Raw genomic sequence first — 23,788 nt, 5'->3', positions numbered from 1 at the left:
ACGAGTTGTGTCTCGGTTACATATCTTCTGTATTTTATTTGTGTCTTTCGTATTATTTATTCCTACCTTCCACTTGTACCCGTCATTCATATTTCCCTTAAGTTGATCTTAGTAGGAAGGATTCTTGATATACAAGGTTACTCATCATTCCTCTGTGTTTTCCCATGCATTTATTTTCATATTTTAATAATGCCTTACTAAACATACATAGCTGTAGTGTATCCTTGGGACGTTCATCCCTCACGTTTGTTGCTTAGGCTTTGCTCATCAACACTTCAGAAGTTTTTTTTTTTCATTTGATATGATGAAGTTAAGAATTATTTATCTGTATCAAGGCTATTTTTCCCCCATATAAAACTGCAGTTGTACTCTACCTTCTATAACATAAATTTTTCCAATCATCGTGAAATTTTCGTATGTAATATTAGTATATTTCAGCCATTTTTTATTTTTTGTGTTGCAACCGAACTTGCGTCATTAGTTATTCTTTTGTCTAGGTTAGTAATGTAAGTAACGAACTACAAGGACCCCAAAGCGTACTACTACAGAGCGCTTCTTGTAGCTGATCCCTCCTTCACTACAGTTACGCCAACTGTTTCCTGTCGGTCAAACATGCCTCATTCCATGAGAGAGTTTCTCTAACAATACCGTGTGCTGCCACTTTGGTGACGAAAAGACACAGGTTGCAGAAAATTATTGGAACAAAATTCCACCGTGTAGAGATCTACACAGAGTAAAACGTTGTGATAATGAAAGTTCGTTGTGGCGCGTCTTCGCTGTTGTGGTCAGTATGTTATTTGGATCCTGTTAGCACTGTGTTCATAACTTGGAAAGGTGTCAGCATCCACCAGCGTTGAGATTTTGTAATGTTATCCTCACAACAGTGGGAACCTCCCACTGTGTTAACTAACCAACCTGAAAATCTGTTGAAAATTACTTGTTTATTTTCCTTGGGAAGAGTGGGAGGGCAGAGGCTACTGCCTTTGTTGCCTCTACCAACAGGTTACCGCCGTCACCATCCGTCACAACGATCACTTTCGTAGCCTCAGGGAGCAGGTTACCGCCGTCACCACCCGTCACAACGATCACTTTCCACTTCTGCCTCCTGACTTTACTATAAAACAATCTACGGCGTTACTCCCTCTCAGACCTGGAAGTTTTCCACCTAAATAGTTACCGAAGAAGGTTGGGAGATGGAGCCAGGGAGGAGGAAGGCTGAGTTATGGCTGCTTCATATCTTATCCCAGGAGGAAGGCTGAGTTATGGCTGCTTCATATCTTATCCCAGGAGGGAGGCTGAGTTATGGCTGCTTCATATCTTATCCCAGGAGGAAGGCTGAGTTATGGCTGCTTCATATCTTATCTCAGGAGGAAGGCTGAGTTATGGCTGCTTCATATCTTATCCCAGGAGGGAGGCTGAGTTATGGCTGCTTCATATCTTATCCCAGGAGGAAGGCTGAGTTATGGCTGCTTCATATCTTATCTCAGGAGGAAGGCTGAGTTATGGCTGCTTCATATCTTATCCCAGGAGGGAGGCTGAGTTATGGCTGCTTCATATCTTATCCCAGGAGGAAGGCTGAGTTATGGCTGCTTCATATCTTATCTCAGGAGGGAGGCTGAGTTATGGCTGCTTCATATCTTATCCCAGGAGGAAGGCTGAGTTATGGCTGCTTCATATCTTATCTCAGGAGGGAGGCTGAGTTATGGCTGCTTCATATCTTATCTCAGGAGGGAGGCTGAGTTATGGCTGCTTCATATCTTATCCCAGGAGGAAGGCTGAGTTATGGCTGCTTCATATCTTATCCCAGGAGGAAGGCTGAGTTATGGCTGCTTCATATCTTATCCCAGGAGGGAGGCTGAGTTATGGCTGCTTCATATCTTATCTCAGGAGGAAGGCTGAGTTATGGCTGCTTCATATCTTATCTCAGGAGGAAGGCTGAGTTATGGCTGCTTCATATCTTATCTCAGGAGGAAGGCTGAGTTATGGCTGCTTCATATCTTATCTCAGGAGGGAGGCTGAGTTATGGCTGCTTCATATCTTATCTCAGGAGGGAGGCTGAGTTATGGCTGCTTCATATCTTATCTCAGGAGGGAGGCTGAGTTATGGCTGCTTCATATCTTATCCCAGGAGGGAGGCTGAGTTATGTCTGCTTCATATCTTATCCCAGGAGGGAGGCTGAGTTATGTCTGCTTCATATCTTATCCCAGGAGGGAGGCTGAGTTATGGCTGCTTCATATCCAGATAAAGGCTGAACTATGGCTGAGTTATATCCTAGAAAGGAGGCTGATCTCCAGCTGCCTAGAGTGTACATAGAAAATGTTCCGAGATCTGGTCCCTGACCAGGCCTCCTTGTAGATCAGGGGTCTGATCAACCAGGCTGTTACTGTTGGCCTCACGCAGTCCAAAGTACGAATCACAGCCTGGCTGATCAGGAACTGACTAGGAACCTATCCAGTTCCCCCTTAAAGAAAGTAAGGGGTTTATTGGTAATCTATTGGTAATTCTCCTTTATGCATGGTGGCAGGTTGTTGAATAGTCTAAGGCCCCTTACATTTATTGTACTGTTTCTCGGTGTACTCGTATCACACCTGCTCTTCACTAGGCGTATTTCGCACCGTCTGCAGAGTCTCTTGCTTTCATAGGTCGTGATTTCTTTGTGCAGGTTTAAGACCAATCCCTCTAGGATTTTCCAGGTGTAAATTATGTTTCTCGCCGGCATTCCAAGAAGTACAAGTCAAGGGACTTTCAACATTCCCAGTAATTTAGGTGCTTAATTGAACGTATACGTGTAGCGAAGGTTTTCTGTATGTTCTCTAGGTCTGGTGGTGAGGGAGTCGTGATCCTTCAGTAACTTGAAGTTGGTGGCTGGAACAATAAAGTGCTGGTTCTACTTCCTCACGTAGATGCTACAGCTGTTGATAGGTTAAGTTACGTCAGTTCACGCAACAGCTTGTTTCTTAATTTCTTTTATACAGGTTGCATAGTGAAACTACAGTTATTAAATTAAAAAATAAAACAAGAGTCACATGATCACATTGTCTACCTGTCCTCATCCCAGTATGTCATTCTTCAGGTCACCATGCGTCACTCACACCTCACTCAGGTCACCATGCGTCACTCACACCTCACTCAGGTCACCATGCGTCTCTCACACCTCACTCAGGTCACCATGCGTCACTCACACCTCACTCTCCGCCTGTATATACTGTCTTTTTAACCTGTATGTTTTCTAATAAATATGTCCTAGTGTATGCCTGTGTGTTTTTCTGAACCAAGGTCAAGGGTGTTTTCCAGCTCTATTTGGTGGCTTAAGGTGAATTTATTACAGAGTTTCAGTAGTTCATTTGTGTGGCAATGTTGGTCTGAGTTGCCTCCTGGGATTATCTCTGCTATTACAATATTTGCTACCAGGCAGCAATATATCTGGGGCCTGGGATGAAAGATTTTTCTAGGCAGTATTCAGTTTTTCGATAGCTTGTCTTTGAACTGTTGGGGAGCTGTATCCGCAGACTTATATATACATCAACACTCACTGAATTTTGGTTCTCAATATTTGATGCCAAAACTTCAACTATATCATTTATGGTGTTGAGTAATTCTGTACATATCAGCGACTATGACAAACGAGCCAACCTTCCCCACTTACCTTCTTGCCTGTTATTTTTGTTGCATCTATATAAATTCTACTCATATATCAATATTTCACTGTCAAAGCGGCCTATTGTGTTGGTCTTTATAAAAGTTGTAAACATTGCATTTTACTTTGCAAGTCCAATAACAGACGGTATTTTGTTGGTGGTGGATAATTTAAGGCCATATTTATTTGCAAAGGCAAATAATTATGCATTGTTTGTTAGGGGGATTTTTTTTTTTTTGACATTAATATGTAGTTCTGGAGTGGGGGTTACTGACTGCGCCTCTAATCCTACAAAGCTCGAGGGTGGTGGAATATTTTTCGTCATTTCTTGCCATTTTTCTGCATCCTGACACTATAAAGTCTCAAACAATTTTCAGTATTTTTTTTTTAATTCTAAACAATTGTGTATAAATTTTAACTTGATGAGTGAGGAGTGGGATGAGGAGAGATGCAGGTAGGATATACTTGAGCCAGGTACCACATACCTGGACCAGGTACCTGGGCACTTCAGGACTTTATCCTGGAAGGTGTTAGCATCCTCCATTTCCACCATCCTCGCTTCATTACACACTTTAAATGTCTCCACACAGCTGTGCCCTTTTCATTTATGTCTGTTCTTTTTCATAATCATCGGTTCACCTGTAGGAACCTCTGGGAATATATAGGAAACTTAGCATGAGTCATATGGATTTTTTTACTGGTGTGAGTTATTTTACACTTGTTTGGGTGTTTATATTCTTGTAGCAAGTGTGTGTGTGTGTGTGTGTGTGCACTCACCTAGTTGTGGTTGCAGGGGTCGATTCACAGCTCCTGGCCCCGCCTCTTCACTGGCCGCTACTGGGTCAGTCTCCCTGCACTATGAGCTGTATCATACCTCTACTTAAAGCTATGAATAGATCCTGCCGCCACTACATCGCTTCCCAAACTATTCCACTTCCTGACTACTCTGCGACTGAAGAAATACTTCCTAACATCTCTGCGATTCATCTGAGTTTTCAACTTCCAACTGTGTCCCATCTCTGGAACATTCTGCCTCTGTACACCTTGTCAATTCTTCTTAGTATTTTATATGTCGTTATTATGTGTGTGTGTGTGTGTGTGTGTGTGTGTGTGTGTGTGTGTGTGTGTGTGTGTGTGTGTGTGTGTGTGTGTGTGTGTGTGTGCGTTTTGTTCTTGTGGGGGTCGAGAGACTTGTTTTTGACCCCGCCTCCTAGATTACTTTGATCGGCATCACTGATTTCTGACCTCTTGGGCTTTATCGGTTGTGCTCTCTCGCTGAGAGCACTCAGTGTTGACAGGTGTGTTCAAGACATGGGAGCACCTGGGAGAGGTAGCAGAGGACTTGCAAGTTCACAACGACGATAGCTGCTGAGAATTATCTACTTGCATCGTGAAATATCTACCATCTTGAATTAATTATCTAGGTGTATGAGACAGGGATGGAAAAGTAGGAGGCTCTCTCCCTACCTTCCACTGCCGGAATGAAAACGGGAAATTATACCATACTATATTGAAAAATAGTGTGGAAATAAACTGGAGAGATGGAAGTGGATAGTAGACGTGGGCTACAACTATTGCTATCTTGAACTACTGGTGTTACTCCGCTGTCAGTCACAGAACTCTGTGTACCAATACTTGTATTTCTGGTTACTTCTAGTTCTACTGTGACCATTACAGCCCTCTACATCTACCACTGCTGTTACTAACTTGGCTCCCTCCTTGTCGTTGGATCGTACCTACTGATACAGTCGCTGAACAGAAATCACGATTCTGTGAACATCACAATGGTATAAAATACCGACAGGTTGTTAGGTAAGACACGTGTGCAACAGTTAGGTATCTTTATTTCGATATAAAGATGCCTAACTGTTGCATATGTGTCTTACCTAACAGTCACGATTCTGTTGATTTCAAAATACCCGATCTAGTATGATGGTCTGCAAGACTTTAGAGTGGGTTTGGCAAGTGGCCGGGTGAGGTAGCGAGTATCCTAGGCAACATCTCACTCTTCTTGTCTCTCGCCTTACCCTATGCAGGAGGGCCCCGCTTTTACAGCAGGTTATGTTCCGGGCTGCTGCTGTGAAGCAAAAATTGCTGTAAAGTGAAACAACTTTTTTTTCACTTTCAAATATATATAAAAGCCTGATAATATGTTTACACTATCGTATATCAAGTAAGCAATAGAACTAGGGGAAAAAATGCATATACAGTACATACATTACTTACCTTAAAATATTTTGTCCTTAGCTTATAGTGAGTGGTGAATATATTTATTGTAGGAAGTCTGAAAAAATGAAAAATGGGTATAATTCAAAAACCGCTGCATTAGCGAAGCGCTGTAAAGCGGTGCCTTCCTCTACCTTGCTCATTAACTTATTGCGTTTAAAGAAATAACTCATTCCATCCCTTTGACTCGCCTGTGTCCAGCTTCTACCTGTGTCCCCTTGATCCTGGTCTTAATTCACTCTGCTGTTATTTGCCTTGTTAGACATTCTGAAGATTTTGTATGTCGTAATTATGTCTCCCATTGTCGTTTCCTCCTACAGTGTCGTCAGGTTCAGTTCTTTCAAATTCTTATAACACTGTGTGTGTGTGTGTGTGTGTGTGTGTGTGTGTGTGTGTGTGTGTGTGTGTGTGTGTGTGTGTGTGTGTGTGTGTGTGTGTGTGTGTGCGCGTGCGTGCGTGTGTGTGTGTGTGTGAGTGTGCGTGTGTGATGGAATATTTGGAGCCTTTGTGGTACACACGCTCTGTAAATTTTTAAACTTCCTTACACTAGTTATTCACAGAAGTGTTAGCACCACCAGGCGGGTGTCTGTCACCACCACCACCACCAGGCGGGTGTCTGTCACCACCACCACCAGGCGGGTGTCTGTCACCACCACGTTAGTGTCTGTCACCACCAGGTTAGTGTCAGCACCAACAGGCTAGTATCAGCACCTCCAGGCTAGTGTCAGCACCACCAGGTTAGTGTCAGCACCACCAGGCTAGTGCCAACACCACCAGGCTAGTGTCAGCCCCACCAGGCTAGTGTCAACCCCACCAGGCTAGTGTCAACACCACCAGGCTAGTGCCAACACCACCAGGCTAGTGTCAACACCACCAGGCTAGTGTCAGCCCCACCAGGCTAGTGTCAGCACCACCAGGCTAGTGTCAGCACCACCAGGCTAGTGTCAGCACCACCAGGCTAGTGTCAGCCCCACCAGGCTAGTGTCAGCACCACCAGGCTAGTGTCAACACCAGGCTAGTGTCAGCCCCACCAGGCTAGTGTCAGCACCACCAGGCTAGTGTCAGCACCACCAGGCTAGTGTCAGCACCACCAGGCTAGTGTCAGCACCACCAGGCTAGTGTCAGCACCACCAGGCTAGTGTCAGCACCACCAGGCTAGTGTCAGCCCCACCAGGCTAGTGTCATCACCACCAGGCTAGTGTCAGCACCACCAGGCTAGTGTCAGCACCACCAGGCTAGTGTCAGCACCACCAGGCTAGTGTCAGCACCACCAGGCTAGTGTCAGCACCACCAGGCTAGTGTCAGCACCACCAGGCTAGTGTCAGCACCACCAGGCTAGTGTCAGCACCACCAGGCTAGTGTCAGCACCACCAGGCTAGTGTCAGCACCACCAGGCTAGTGTCAGCCCCACCAGGCTAGTGTCAGCACCACCAGGCTAGTGTCAGCACCACCAGGCTAGTGTCAGCACCACCAGGCTAGTGTCAGCACCACCAGGCTAGTGTCAGCACCACCAGGCTAGTGTCAGCACCACCAGGCTAGTGTCAGCACCACCAGGCTAGTGTCAGCACCACCAGGCTAGTGTCAGCCCCACCAGGCTAGTGTCAGCACCACCAGGCTAGTGTCAGCACCACCAGGCTAGTGTCAGCACCACCAGGCTAGTGTCAGCACCACCAGGCTAGTGTCAGCACCACCAGGCTAGTGTCAGCACCACCAGGCTAGTGTCAGCCCCACCAGGCTAGTGTCAGCCCCACCAGGCTAGTGTCAGCCCCACCAGGCTAGTGTCAGCACCACCAGGCTAGTGTCAGCACCACCAGGCTAGTGTCAGCACCACCAGGCTAGTGTCAGCACCGCCAGGCTAGTGTCAGCACCACCAGGCTAGTGTCAGCACCGCCAGGCTAGTGTCAGCACCACCAGGCTAGTGTCAGCCCCACCAGGCTAGTGTCAGCACCACCAGGCTAGTGTCAGCACCACCAGGCTAGTGTCAGCACCACCAGGCTAGTGTCAGCACCACCAGGCTAGTGTCAGCACCACCAGGCTAGTGTCAGCACCGCCAGGCTAGTGTCAGCACCACCAGGCTAGTGTCAGCACCGCCAGGCTAGTGTCAGCACCACCAGGCTAGTGTCAGCACCACCAGGCTAGTGTCAGCACCACCAGGCTAGTGTCAGCACCGCCAGGCTAGTGTCAGCACCGCCAGGCTAGTGTCAGCACCACCAGGCTAGTGTCAGCACCACCAGGCTAGTGTCAGCACCACCAGGCTAGTGTCAGCACCGCCAGGCTAGTGTCAGCACCACCAGGCTAGTGTCAGCACCACCAGGCTAGTGTCAGCACCGCCAGGCTAGTGTCAGCACCGCCAGGCTAGTGTCAGCACCACCAGGCTAGTGTCAGCACCACCAGGCTAGTGTCAGCACCACCAGGCTAGTGTCAGCACCACCAGGCTAGTGTCAGCACCACCAGGCTAGTGTCAGCACCACCAGGCTAGTGTCAGCACCACCAGGCTAGTGTCAGCACCGCCAGGCTAGTGTCAGCACCGCCAGGCTAGTGTCAGCACCACCAGGCTAGTGTCAGCACCACCAGGCTAGTGTCAGCACCACCAGGCTAGTGTCAGCACCACCAGGCTAGTGTCAGCACCACCAGGCTAGTGTCAGCACCACCAGGCTAGTGTCAGCACCACCAGGCTAGTGTCAGCACCACCAGGCTAGTGTCAGCACCACCAGGCTAGTGTCAGCACCACCAGGCTAGTGTCAGCACCACCAGGCTAGTGTCAGCACCGCCAGGCTAGTGTCAGCACCACCAGGCTAGTGTCAGCACCACCAGGCTAGTGTCAGCACCACCAGGCTAGTGTCAGCACCACCAGGCTAGTGTCAGCACCACCAGGCTAGTGTCAGCACCACCAGGCTAGTGTCAGCACCACCAGGCTAGTGTCAGCACCGCCAGGCTAGTGTCAGCACCACCAGGCTAGTGTCAGCACCACCAGGCTAGTGTCAGCACCACCAGGCTAGTGTCAGCACCGCCAGGCTAGTGTCAGCACCGCCAGGCTAGTGTCAGCACCACCAGGCTAGTGTCAGCACCACCAGGCTAGTGTCAGCACCACCAGGCTAGTGTCAGCACCAGTAGCTCCTCGCACTGGTTCACACAGGGTGAGAGGCTTACGTTTGCTTTCATCGTAAAGCTGTTTGAGCGAAAAGGTAGATTCGCGGAAGTGCTTTGAGGGCGCGTAACTCGCTAAGCTCCGGGCATGGGGGCGGGGCAGGGATGAGGGTAGGGGGGAACAAGAGGCTAGAGCATCTGCCTCACCCCCTCCCCCCACATGCACGCGAGCGCAAATACCCGGGTGCTTAGGCTTTCACATTTGAGTTTCGTGTTGGTCCTGATTCATGTTCCCGTTTAATATAACCTCTGTAAGGCTTTTAAATTTCTAACAGTCTTGAATTGGGAACGGCGGCTGCGGCTGCGGCTGCAACATTGGTTGTCAGAGCGCTTACGTAGCAGCAGCGGCAGAAGCGGCAGCAACCTTTACCTTTGATATACCTTTGAAGAGCTTCGAGATTTTAACTACTCTCAGAGCCCGGCCATGGGCCAGGCTCGTCCGATGCTTGCTTGATCAACCAGGCTGTTGCTGCTGGAGGCCCGCTGCCCCACATATCCATCACAGCCTGGTTGATCTGGCACAAGATGAAGATACTTGTCCAGTTTCCTCTTGAAGGCTTCTACACTTGTTCCAGCCGTGTTTCTGATATCTTCTGGTAAGATGTTGAATAGTCTAGGACCCCGGATGTTGATACAGTGTTCCCTTTTCGTCCCCACCGCACCCCTGCTCCTCACTGGGTTTATTTTACATTTCCTCCCATATCTCTCACTCCATTATGTTGTTATGGCAGTGTGCAGATTTGGGACCAAGCCCTCGAGTACTTTCCAGGTGTATATTATCATGTATATCTCTCTCCTCCGCTCCAATGAGTACATGTTCAAGACTTGCAGGCGTTCCCAGTAATTTAGGTGCTTTACTGGCTCAGTGTGAGCCGTAAAGGATCTCTGTATTTGCTCCAGCTCTGATATTTCTCCTACTCTAAACGGGCCGTCAACACTGAGCAATATACTAACTGAGGGAGCACTAGTGATTTGAAGAGTCACCATCGGCATTATTTCCCTTATTTTGAAAGTTCTCAATACCCACCCCGTCATCTTCCTGGCTGTCGTGATCTTTGTCTTATGTTCCTTAAAAGAAAGGTCAGCTGGCGTAATTATTCCCAGGTCTTTTACGTGTTCCTTTCGTTCTATTTGGTGACCCTCTTGAGTTTTGTGTATATTGTTCCTTTCGAGTTCTTCATTCTTTTCATACCTAAGCAGTTGTGATGAATGGTTTGAAAAACCGACAAGTTGAAGATTGAGACACTTATGCAGCATATGGGAATCTTTATTCAGGAAACGTTTCGCCACACAGTGGCTTCATCAGTCCAATACAAAGAGGAAGGCGTAAAGAGAGGAGGAGTATGAGGTAATCAGTCCCTCAGCCTTGAGTCGATGTGTTCAGCCCATCAATCTTGTAGAATGTACAGCATAGGGCCGTAGACGTGGCTTATATACTGTAGTGAGGTGAGGTGAAGCAAGCGGAGGCGGGGTCATAGTGGTACCATCCACTAGTCGAAGTAGGTCTTCGTCCAAAGGTTGAACAAGTGTTGGAGAATTCTTTGTAACAAGATCCCAAGATGCTGCATCTTGGGATCTTGTTACAAAGAATTCTCCAACACTTGTTCAACCTTTGGACGAAGACCTACTTCGACTAGTGGATGGTACCACTATGACCCCACCTCCGCCTGCTTCACCTCACCTCAGTACAGTATATAAGCCACGTCTACGGCCCTATGCTGTACATTCTACAAGATTGATGGGCTGAACACATCGACTCAAGGCTGAGGGACTGATTACCTCATACTCCTCTCTTTACGCCTTCCTCTTTGTATCGGACTGATGAAGCCACTGTGTGGCGAAACGTTTCCTGAATAAAGATTCCCATATGCTGCATAAGTGTCTCAATCTTCATACCTAAGCAGCTGGAACTTATCCCCATTGAACGTCATGTTGTTCTCCACTGCCCACTGGAAAACCCTGTTTATGTCTTCCAGTACTTTTTCAGTGTACTCTACCATACTGACTTTCATGCTTATTTTAGTGTCATCAGCAAATGACGATACAAAAGTGTGACGGGTGTTTTGATCTATGCTATGAGGATGAGAAACAACAGAGGTGCCAGGACAGTGCCTTGGGGCACTGAGCTTTTGACCTCGCTGATGCTGGATCTTGCTCTGTTCACTACTACTTGTGTTGTGTGTGTTAGGAAACCGAAAATCCATCTGCCTACCGTCCCCGTAATGCCTATGGCCCTCATTTTGTGCGCTATCACTCCATGATCGCATTTGTCAAACGCCTTTGCAAAATCTGCATGAATCATATCTGCGTTTTGGTCGTCTTCCAGTGCCTCCGTAATTCAGCAGCTGTAACAGACATGATCGTCCTGTTCTAAAACCATGCTGGTTCGGGTTATGTTGGTTGCGCTGCTCCATAAAATATGTAATCTGCCGTCTTATCACTTTTTCGAAAATTTTTTATGATGTGAGAGGTTAGGGCTACTGGTCTGTAATTTTTAGCTAGTGCTCTACTGCCTCCCTTATGCAAAGGAGCTATGTCTGCACTCTTTAAGGCCTCCGGTATTTCACCTAGATCTAAGCTCTTTCTCCAAAGAATACTTAGTCCTCGTGCTACCTGGAGGTTATTCCGGGGATCAACGCCCCCGCGGCCCGGTCCATGACCAGGCCTCCCGGTGGATCAGGGCCTGATCAACTAGGCTGTTACTGCTGGCCGCATGCAGTCCAACGTACGAGCCACAGCCCGGCTGATCCGGCACTTACTTTAGGTATCTGTCCAGCTCTCTCTTGAAGGCAGCCAGGGGTTTATTGGCAATTCCCCTAATGCTTGACGGGAGGCTGTTGAACAATCTTGGGCCCCGGACACTTATGGTGTTTTCCCTTAGTGTACCAATGGCGCCCCTACTTTTTATTGCGGGCATTTTGCATCGCCTGCCCAATCTTTTACTTTCGTAGGGAGTGATTTCTGTGTGCAGATTTGGGACCATTCCTTCCAAGATTTTCCAAGTGTAGATTATGATACATCTCTCCCTCCTGCGTTCCAACGAGTACAAGTCAAGTGCTTCCAAGCGTTCCCAGTAGTTAAGGTGCTTGACAGAACTTATACGTGCAGTAAAGGATCTCTGTACACTCTCTAGATCTGCGATTTCACCTGCTTTGAATAGAGATGTTAATGTACAGCAGTATTCCAGCCTAGAGAGAACAAGTGATTTGAAAAGGATCATCATTGGATTGGCATCTCTCGTTTTGAACGTTCTCATTATCCATCGTATCATTTTCTTTGCACGTGCGATCGTGGCACTGTTGTGATCCTTGAAAGTGAGATCCTCAGACATTACTACTCCCAGGTCCCTTACATTATTTTTCCGCTCTATTGTATGGCCAGAGTCTGTAGTATACTCTGTTCGTTATTATCTCCTCCAGTTTTCCATAACGGAGTAGTTGGAATTTGTCCTCATTGAACATCATGTTGTTTACCGTTGCCCACTGGAAAACTTTGTTTATATCTTCTTGGAGGTTAACCGCGTCCTCAGCAGATGACAGCCTCATGCAGATCCTAGTATCATCCGCAAAGGATGATACGGTGCTGTGATGTATGTCTCTATGTCTGATATGAGGATAAGGAATAAGATGGGGGCGAGTACTGTGCCTTGTGGAACAGAGCTCTTCACTATGGCAGCCTCCGATTTAACTCTGTTGACCACTACTCTTTGTGTTCGATTTGTTAGGAAGTTGAAGATCCATCTCCCCACTTTCCCAGTTATTCCTTTAGCACGTATTTTATGGGCTATTACACCATGATCGCATTTGTCAAATGCTTTTGCAAAGTCTGTGTATATTACATCTGCATTCTGATTTTCTTCCAGTGCATCCAAGGCCATATCATAGTGATCCAGTAGTTGTGAGAGGCAGGAGCGACCTGCCCTGAACCCATGTTGCCCTGGATTGTGGATTGTGGTACTTTGCACTTCTTTATAAACAGAGCATTCCATGAATCTGGTCCAGGTGCTGAGTGAGTGGGCATGTTGTCCATTTCTTTTTCGAATCTATGGGATTTGTACTAATGTCAGTTATTTGGTCTGCGCCGCCTTCTGGTGTTGGTGGCGGCTTGGTTCAAAGGTTTGGTTGCTGTCATCTGTCAGTGACCACCCGAGGAGACAACCAGTTGTCAACCATCATGTATGTAACAGCAGCCCCGTCACCCAGCCAATCTCCCACACCGTCAACTAGCCAGTCCCGTCAACCAGCCAGTCCCGTCACTCAGCCATTCCCGTCACCCCGCCAGCCCCGTCACCCAGCCAGCCTTCCACATCGTCACTCCACCGCCACCACCCACACCCACCGTCACCACCCACACCCACCGTCACACCACTATCACCTTCACACATTACAACAACCAGCGTCACACATTGCCACAACCACCACCACCCACCGTCACATCACCACAAACCGTCACACACCACTTGGTGGACATTTAAAATACAAATATTACTCTGATATAATGTTTGTTAAATTTCTTTATCAGAGAACATCAGGTGAGACAGGTATTAGACACGACTCATTAAGAACATCAGGTGAGACAGGTGTTAGACACGACTCATTAAGAACATCAGGTGAGACAGGTATTAGACACCACATTTTGATTTAAAACTAGGAGAAGGGGAAGAAAAATGTTTAAAATGAGGGGGAGGGGAGGGGAAGAACAAGGAGTTTAAGGGTAGGGGAAGGTAAGAGTATGAAGTTCAGGGGTAGGGGGCGAGGTCGTAGCCAGGTGGATCTTAAGGGGATGAAGGTGGGAGATTAGTGTTGTTTGACGTTTACACAGTGTTGTACTCTGTTGCTTATGGTAGCCTGGGGTGTTGATGTTGTCTCTCTCTCTCTCTCTCTCTCTCTCTCTCTCTCTCTCTCTCTCTCTCTCTCTCTCCTCAATCACTGATACACATACATCAAAGCTCACACAATCATTATATATTCGAGAAAGAAATGAGTACATTATTGTAAGAATTTATTAAGAGAGAGATTATGAAATTGGAATTAGAAAGAAAGTAAATGGGAGGAAATATCTTTTGAAGGTGGATGGAGAGTAAATGTGGAAGATGGAAGACAAGCATAATGTATGAGATAATATTTGACTTCAAAGTTGAAATGTGTGAAATATTGAACCGGAAGTTCCAGTGTCGGAATACAAGAAAAACAAAGAAAAGACATACAGCAAAATGTGTTTCAGAATCAAGAAATTTGAACTGTGAAGAAACACTGAAGATACTGCAGTTTTATGTCTCACTATACCAGTGTTACTGTGAAGACACTGCAGTCTTGTTTATATCTCACTATACCAGTGTTACTGTGAAGACACTGCAGTCTTGTCCATGTCTCATTTGATCATTCTTGTGAGAGACAAGTTGTGTAACCAACTGCATGTAAAGCTACGATAAAACTGATAGAGAAAAATCTCATGTAATTGGGAAATGGGAAAGCAATAGAACACAATTTATAGTTGTGAAACAAGGCGTGTTTAATATGATTACTGACATGTTTCTTTACAAAGAGGATACTTGGCAAGTGGATTGACCTCCGGGAGGAGGGCGAGTGTCTTAAGTTATTAGGGTCAGTTTCTGAGAGTTGAAAGAGCAGTAATAGCTCTACTACTGGAACCATATGTGGGGTAATAGGTAAATACAGCAAGAAAATGGCGGTCTGATAGTGGAATAACCTGGACGAAGTAGTAGTGGAATTAGGCATGCACAGCTTCAAGAACAGATATAATGTGATGTCAGTGGTTTAGAAAACCGATTTGTTGAAGAATGAGACACTAGTGCAAAATGTGGGCGAGTACAACTTAATGTTTACATCAACAGCCCCTATATTTACAACTCCCCCCCCCCCCCCGGCCTTAGAAGATTGTGCAGAGATAAAAGATTTCTTAAATGGAGTCCATTGGGACGGAACTGAATAGTCAGACAAGCCACGAGATGGTGGAACTCTTGGCCAGAAAGTGGCAGGAGCTTCAGAAAGGTTCATACCAGTCATGTGGTGTGAAAATGCGAAATATATAGAGAAACCTTGGCTCAGTCAGACTTATGAAAGAGTAACAGAACACAGGGCGACAGAAAAGCCAGGAATGACTACAACAGGAAAAAAAAGCAACAGGAAAAGAAAGCAACAGGAAAAGAAAGCCTAGAGGTTATTCCAGAATAACATTGTGTCAAAGACAGTATCATAAATAAAACTGCTACACAGCCACACAAGAAGGAAAAATCCTTAAAACAATAAGGCTGAAGGAGGAGGAGGAGGAGACAGCATTAGTAGAGGATAAAAATACATACGAGGATCTGGGAAGAATATTTAAGGAAGTATTTATTTGAGGATGCGTATGTGGCCAGAAAACAAAGATGAAACGGCCAACCAACAGAAGCTGGGTAGCATCATCATAACGAAGATGATAATGAAGCTACTGAAAGAGTTGAAAACATCAGAAGTCATGTAGGCTGACAACGTATCACCCTGAGTGCTGACGGGAGGAACAGCAGAAGCATTGCGTGAACCTGTAGTTAAAAGATTCACAAGGTTACTAGAGACGCGGCGACCACAGGGCAGCTGGAAAACTGCAAATGTGATGCCAATATCCGTAATTTAGTTGCAAGAGCTACTAAATTATGGATCATTATCACTGACTTGTATTCTGTTTGCAGTACTAGAAAATATAATCACGAACTGACTGGTTAAGCACCTCGAGTAACGTCAATACTGAAAACCAGCGTGAATTTAGGGAAGGTGGGTTCTATCTCACGAACCTACTGCGATTCAGTGACAGTAACAGATCATACAGAAGAGACCCTCAAGGGAGGTTCCTTGATGCTGGTAATGGGCTCTTGATCTAGGGAATTGGATCTGTGCTGCAGTTCCCTGAATTGAGCCTGAATACCTTCCATCCCCCCCCCATCCCCCTACAGGCACCATATTACCCCTATGGGTTTAGTGCTCCCTGTGATAGAGAAGAGACAAGAATGTGTCCAGTGTGTCCGTAGACTGCAGGAGATCCTCTGATATTGTTCACTACACAAAACTAATTATAGAGGAGGAAGCTGGGGTACCAGGTAAAGTGTGAGAGTGGATTAAGGAGTACCAGACGAAGACATTGATGGTGATGGCAGACATATAAGAATGGATAAGAATAACAGGTGGGGAGCCCCAAGGATCAATATTACAGTCATACTGTTCTTAATACATGTAAATGGCCTACCAGAGGGGATTAAATTATACATAATGAAAAAATATGAATGGAAAATAGACTGAAGTACGAGGTATAAAGGTGAGGAGGTCAAAGATGGAAATTAAAAAGACAGTTGAACCACAGGTATGTAAGGAAATATGTCTACAGTGTCAGGATGGTAGGTAAGTGGAACAAGCTGGGTGAGGAAGTGCTGAAGACAAACCCCATACACAGTTTGATGAGTAGGTACTACAGAGTTCAAGATGTCAGCAACCAATTACGACGTCGATTATAATTTATGAGGTGGGGCCTGGAGCCGAGATCCCCGCAAGTAAACCTTGGTGAGTACATATCTTTACACACACACACACACACACACACACACACACACACACACACACACACACACACACACACACACACACACACACACACACACACACACACGGGAGCTGAGTCTCGACCCTTGCAACCACAATTAGGCGAGTACACACATACACTAGCAAGCTGAAAAAATAGAGAGAATTTAATTTGACTTTGGATTTTTTTTTTAAATGAATTTTTAGTAAAACATTTTATGTGTATGTGGTCAAGTTTTGTGTGATGTTTGTGTGTGTTTTTAAGCCACGTTGTTTGTGCTGAGCAAGTTTGTCAGCTTGCTGTCTTGATTGTTTTTGTTATAATTGTTTGTGTTGCTGCAGCTTTCTGCTGGGTCTTGTGATTTTTTTCTTCTTGTCATTCTTGTGCTTGTTTTCGTTATGTTTTTGTGATTGTCTTCTTGGGATTGTGTTTGTTCTTGTGGTTGTGTTCTTGGGTGCGTGTTGTTGTTCCTGCTAGCTGCTTGAGTGCCAGATAGACAGCACTGACAGTGTGTTACAGCTATTACTTGAAGCACTCTCATAGTTGTGGATGCCAGCGTACCAGAGTGCCACTGTATGCCAGCGTGCAAGGGTGGCACTGTATGCCAGCGTGCAAGGGTAGCACTGTCTGCCAGCATGCAAGGGTGGCACTGTCTGCCAGCGTGTAAGGGTGGCATTGTCTGCCAGCGTGTAATGGTGGCACTGTATGCCAGCGTGCAAGGGTGGCACTGACTGCAAGTGGTACTGTATTCACCCAGCTGTAGTTACCCAGCTTAGTTGTGCATGGGTCGCGCCGTGGTTCCTGCACCCGCCCCTAGAATTTTGATCAAACAGGGTTGTTTTGTCATCTCTAATGCAGTGAGCTTCTTGCTGGTGTAGCTGTCATCATGACTCGTGGAATCATAATACCACGATTGTAAACAAACCACGGAACGGGTAAGGATTGAACCCATGGCGAGTGAGTCGTAAAACTCTAGGCCAGTGCTTACTATATTTTAAACGAGGGTTTCCAAAATCAGTACATGTATTTTTTATTTTTGATGAAGTATTAGACACATGTGCAACATCTGGGTATCTTTATGTGTAGATGCATCGTCATCCAGGGACTTTATCAGTACAAGGACATAATGTGAAGAATTTAGATTATTATTATTATAATCAAGGGGGAAGCGCTAAACCCGGAGGATTATACAGCGCCTGGGGGGGGGATGTGGAAGGCATTCAGGCTTAATTCGGGGAACTGGAGCACAGATCCAATTCCCTAAATCAAGAGCCCCTCACCAACATCAAGGAGCCTTCCTTGAGGGGTGAAGAATTTAGAACTATATACAGAAGATGAGGTAATGAGTCCCTCAGTCTTGGTGGTGAAGAACACCGTAGTCTTCACAACTACCGTATTCTTCACCACCAAGACTGAGGGACTGATTACCTTATCTTCTGTATATAGTTTTACAATCTTCACATTATGTCCTTGTATTGATAGTCACTGGATGGTAAAACGTCTACAACTAAAGATACCCAGATGTTGTACATGTGTTTTAATATTTCATCTTGTCAGTATCATATAGCAATTATGTATATTTTTATTCTTATCCGATATTTATTTTTCTGGATTACCGTACTTAAATTTTTAGTTGTAATGAGGTGCGAAGTTGACCCTATCCCTCTAACACCGCCATTAATAAAATTAACATTCATTATATGTGCTAACTGGCCTGGAGTTTGACGACTCACTCGCCATGGGTTCAGATCCCACCCGTCCCTGGTTTGTTAGCTACTGTATTATGTAGATTCCTGGTTTTTTCAACTCTTCAGTGTTCCTACTCACTGCTTTGTTTCTGTGCCTTCAACTGTCATCAATGTACTCTTCTCTAGTTCTCTCTGTAATCGTTCATTGTGTGACAGTTGTCCTTGTTAACTGTGTTGTGTAGCGTACACAGAAGTAGTCTAAGCTCGTACTGTGGATAGAAAGTGTTAGCATTTGTCTTAGGCACTTGTCGCTAAGACACTTGGTCTGTGTGTGTGTACTCACCTAGTTGTACTCACCTAGTTGAGGTTGCGGGGGTCGAGTCCGAGCTCCTGGCCCCGCCTCTTCACTGATCGCTACTAGGTCACTCTCCCTGAGCCGTGAGCTTTATCATACCTCTGCTTAAAGCTATGTATGGATCCTGCCTCCACTACATCGCTTCCCAAACTATTCCACTTACTGACTACTCTGTGGCTGAAGAAATACTTCCTAACATCCCTGTGATTCATCTGTGTCTTCAGCTTCCAACTGTGTCCAATCTCTGGAACATCCTGTCTTTGTCCACCTTGTCAATTCCTCTCAGTATTTTGTATGTCGTTATCATGTCCCCCCTATCTCTCCTGTCCTCCAGTGTCGTCAGGTTGATTTCCCTTAACCTCTCCTCGTAGGACATACCTCTTAGCTCTGGGACTAGTCTTGTTGCAAACCTTTGCACTTTCTCTAGTTTCTTTACGTGCTTGGCTAGGTGTGGGTTCCAAACTGGTGCCGCATACTCCAATATGGGCCTAACGTATACCGTGTACAGGGTCCTGAACGATTCCTTATTAAGATGTCGGAATGCTGTTCTGAGGTTTGCTAGGCGCCCATATGCTGCAGCAGTTATTTGGTTGATGTGCGCTTCAGGAGATGTGCCTGGTGTTATACTCACCCCAAGATCTTTTTCCTTGAGTGAGGTTTGTAGTCTCTGACCCCCTAGACTGTACTCCGTCTGCGGCCTTCTTTGCCCTTCCCCAATCTTCATGACTTTGCACTTGGTGGGATTGAACTCCAGGAGCCAATTGCTGGACCAGGTCTGCAGCCTGTCCAGATCCCTTTGTAGTTCTGCCTGGTCTTCGATCGAGTGTATTCTTCTCATCAACTGTGTGTGTGTGTGTGTGTGTGTGTGTGTGTGTGTGTGTGTGTGTGTGTGTGTGTGTGTATGTGTGTGTGTGTGTGTGTGTACACTCGCCTAGTTGTGGTTGCAGCGATCAAGTCACAGCTCCTGGCCCAGCCTCTTCACTGTGTGTGTGTGTGTGGGAGAGAGAGAGAGAGAGAGAGAGAGAGAGAGAGAGAGAGAGAGAGAGAAGGTGGTTGAAGCAACAGATAAACATGGTGTGACATGTCTTATCAATTAGGCGCTGCCTGGATAGGGCAGGATAAGAAGTATGTTAATTGCTGCAGTGGTTATCCTTCCCGCTCTCTAATCTCCCTCCCTCCTCGGAGCTCTTTCCTCTCCTGCTTTCTTCCTGGCTCTCACGCTCGCTCTCTGCCTGGCTCTCACGCTCGCTCTCTGCCTGGCTCTCACCCTCGCTCTCTGCCTGGCTCTCACCCTCGCTCTCACCCTCGCTCTCTGCCTGGCTCTCACGCTCTTTTCCTGACTCTCATAAGAACATAAGAAAACATAAGACAGGCGGAACACTGCAGTAGGCCAGATCAACCAGGCTGTGATGGGTATTTGGGGCAGCGGGCCTCCAGCAGCAACAGCGTTAAAGTAAATACATAAGCAGTATAATGTGATCCTTTATTGACAATGTTTCGCTCACTGTGTGGGCGAAACGTTGTCAGTAAAGGATCACATTATACTGCTTATGTGTTTACTTTTCCATTGTGTCAGTATTTTATACCATTTATTTCCAGCAGCAACAGCCTGGTTTATCAGGCAAAAACCGGACGAGCCTGGCCCATGGCCGGGCTCCGAGAGTAGTTAAATTCTCGAATCTTTTCAAAGGTATATCAAAGGTAGGCGTGTTGGCCCATACTTGGCAGGTCTTTCACAAACCCAACCCACTACCAAAATATTTACTCAACACACTTTCAGTGCTTCCCCAACAATAAGCTCTGATAAATCTGTTAACTCATGTCCAACTCCAACTCAGATTCAACCTTCTCTCACACTCTCTTCCTTACTCTTCAAGTTTGCTTTTATTTTTTAATTAACATCATTAGGTGCACTTTATTCAACATTGATAAAACATTCCAGTAATACTGGAGTGTTCTCTTACACTGGATATAACATTCCAGCAGTACTGGAGTGTTCTCTTACACTGGATATAACATTCCAGCAGTACTGGAGTGTTCTCTTACACTGGATATAACATTCCAGCAGTACTGGAGTGTTCTCTTACACTGGATATAACATTCCAGCAGTACTGGAGTGTTCTCTTACACTGGATATAACATTCCAGCAGTACTGGAGTGTTCTCTTACACTGGATATAACATTCCAGCAGTACTGGAGTGTTCTCTTACACTGGATATAACATTCCAGCAGTACTGGAGTGTTCTCTTACACTGGATATAACATTCCAGCAGTACTGGAGTGTCTTAGCTATGACCCACAACTGGAGTATAAGACATTGTGTCCAAAATGTTTCTCTGTACCAGGGAATCGAATCCTGGGCCTTGCTGTTGCAGCACTATACAAACTTCATGGTCGAGGTGCCTTCAAAACTCTGAAGGGTTTTTGATCCAAGGAGTTAGAACTGCCTTCTCCCCCTTACCTCGGATCAAACCTGATTATTTACCATTCCCCAGACACTAATAGTTTAGCTCATCCACTAAATAAAAATGAAAATAATAATAGTAGTAATAATAATAATAATAGTAATACTAATAATAATAATAGTAATAATCAAATGAGTATAATAGTGTGTATAATGTGTGTGTGCGCGCGCACGCCATCTTATTTTAGGTTGTTTGATACAAAGTATAACATTGTATTGGTCTTGCATATATATATCTGGTAGGTCATGATCATGTCTCCTCATTCTTGTAGCCTCGTGGACTCCATTTCTTTCAGTCTTTCTTATTATCTTTCATTTCTTAGTTCCGGTTCACCTTTATGACAAATCTTTGGTCATTTTCCATTTTCTTTTATTTTGGCGTCGGTGACACATGGTGGACTGCTGACACATGGACTGACACATGGTGGACTGCTGACACATGGTGGACTGCTGACACATGGACTGCTGACACATGGACTGCTGACACATGGTGGACTGACACATGGTGGACTGACACATGGACTGACACATGGTGGACTGCTGACACATGGTGGACTGGTGACATGGTGGACTGGTGGCACATGGACTGCTGACACATGGACTGCTGACACATGGACTGATACATGGTGGACTGCTGACACATGGTGGACTGGTGACATGGTGGACTGGTGACACATGGACTGCTGACACATGGACTGCTGACACATGGACTGCTGACACATGGACTGATACATGGTGGACTGCTGACACATGGTGGACTGGACACACATTGACTGCTGACACATGGACTGCTGACACATGGACTGCTGACACATGGTGGACTGGACACACATGGACTGCTGACACATGGAGGACTGGTGACACATGGAGGACTGGTGACACATGGAGGACTGGTGACACATGGAGGACTGCTGACACATGGACTGCTGACACATGGACTGGCGACACATGGAGGACTGGCGACACATGGTGGACTGGCGACACATGGTGGACTGGTGACACATGGAGGACTGGTGACACATGGAGGACTGGTGACACATGGTGGACTGGTGACACACGGACTGGTGACACTTGGTGGACTGGTGACACATGGTTGATTAGTGACACACGGATTGGCGACACATGGTGGACTGGTGACACATGGAGGACTGGTGACATATGGACTGGTGACACATGGAGGACTGGTGACATGAATAGGTAATGGTTGACTGGTGACACATGGTGGACTGGTGCTGGTGACACATGGTGGACTGTTGACACATGGACTGGTGACACATGGTGTGCATAGTGTTGTGTAGTCTTGCTCATTTACATTCCTTAATGTTATTCTTGCTTACTTGACCATACGCTAAGGTCGTTACTCCCTTTATATGTGCGTCTGGCGATTGGTTGTGTGTGTGTGTGTGTGTGTGTGTGTACTCACCTAATTGTGGTTGCAGGGGTCGAGACTCACCTACTGGCCCCGCCTCTTCACTGATCGCTACTGGGTCCTGTCTCTGCTTCCTGAGCTTTGTCATACCTCTTCTTAAAACTATGTATGGTTCCTGCCTCCACTACTTCACTTGCTAGGCTATTCCACTTGCTGACAACTCTATGACTGAAGAAATACTTCCTAACGTCCCTGTGACTCGTCTGAGTCTTCAGCTTCCAGTTGTGACCCCTTGTTTCTGTGTCCCCTCTCTGGAACATCCTATCTCTGTCCACCTTGTCTATTCCCCGCAGTATCTTGTATGTCGTTATCATGTCTCCCCTGACCCTTCTGTCCTCCAGTGTCGTCAGTCCGATTTCCCTTAACCTTTCCTCGTACGACATTCCCTTGAGCTCTGGGACTAGCCTTGTTGCAAACCTTTGTACTTTCTCTAACTTCTTGACGTGCTTGACCAGGTGTGGGTTCCAGACCGGTGCTGCATACTCCAGTATGGGCCTAACATATACAGTGTACAGTGTCTTGAACGATTCCTTATTAAGGTATCGGAACGCTATTCTCAGGTTTGCCAGGCGCCCGTATGCTGCAGCAGTTATTTGGTTGATGTGTGCCTCCGGTGATGTGCTCGGTGTTATGGTCACCCCAAGGTCTTTCTCCCTGAGTGAGGTCTGTAGTCTTTGTCCACCTAGCCTATACTCTGTCTGCGGTCTTCTTTGCCCCTCTCCAATCTTCATGACTTTGCATTTGGCTGGATTGAATTCGAGAAGCCAGTTACTGGACCACATGTCCAGCCTGTCCAGGTCTCTTTGCAGTCCTGCCTCATCCTCGTCCGATTTAATTCTTCTCATCAACTTCACATCATCTGCGAACAGGGACACTTCAGAGTCTATTCCTTCCATCATGTCGTTCACATATATCAAAAATAGCACTGGTCCTAGAACTGACCCCTGTGGGACCCCGCTCATAACAGGCGCCCACTGTGATACCTCTTCACGTACCATGACTTGTTGCTGCCTCCCTGTCAGGTATTTCCTTATCCATTGCAGTGCCCTCCCTTTTACATGCGCCTGATCCTCCAGCTTCTGCACTAATCTCTTGTGGGGAACTGTGTCAAAGGCCTTCCTGCAGTCTAGGAAAAAGCAATCTACCCACCCCTCTCTCTCGTGTCTTACTTCTGTTACCTTGTCATAAAACTCCAGGAGGTTTGTGATACAGGATTTGCCTTCCATGAACCCATGCTGGTTTTCATTTATAATCTTGTTCCTTTCCAGGTGTT

This window comes from Cherax quadricarinatus, chromosome 63 (genome assembly GCF_038502225.1).
Source record: "Cherax quadricarinatus isolate ZL_2023a chromosome 63, ASM3850222v1, whole genome shotgun sequence".
NCBI classification, from domain to species: domain Eukaryota; kingdom Metazoa; phylum Arthropoda; class Malacostraca; order Decapoda; family Parastacidae; genus Cherax; species Cherax quadricarinatus.
This window is presented reverse-complemented; position numbering follows the sequence as displayed.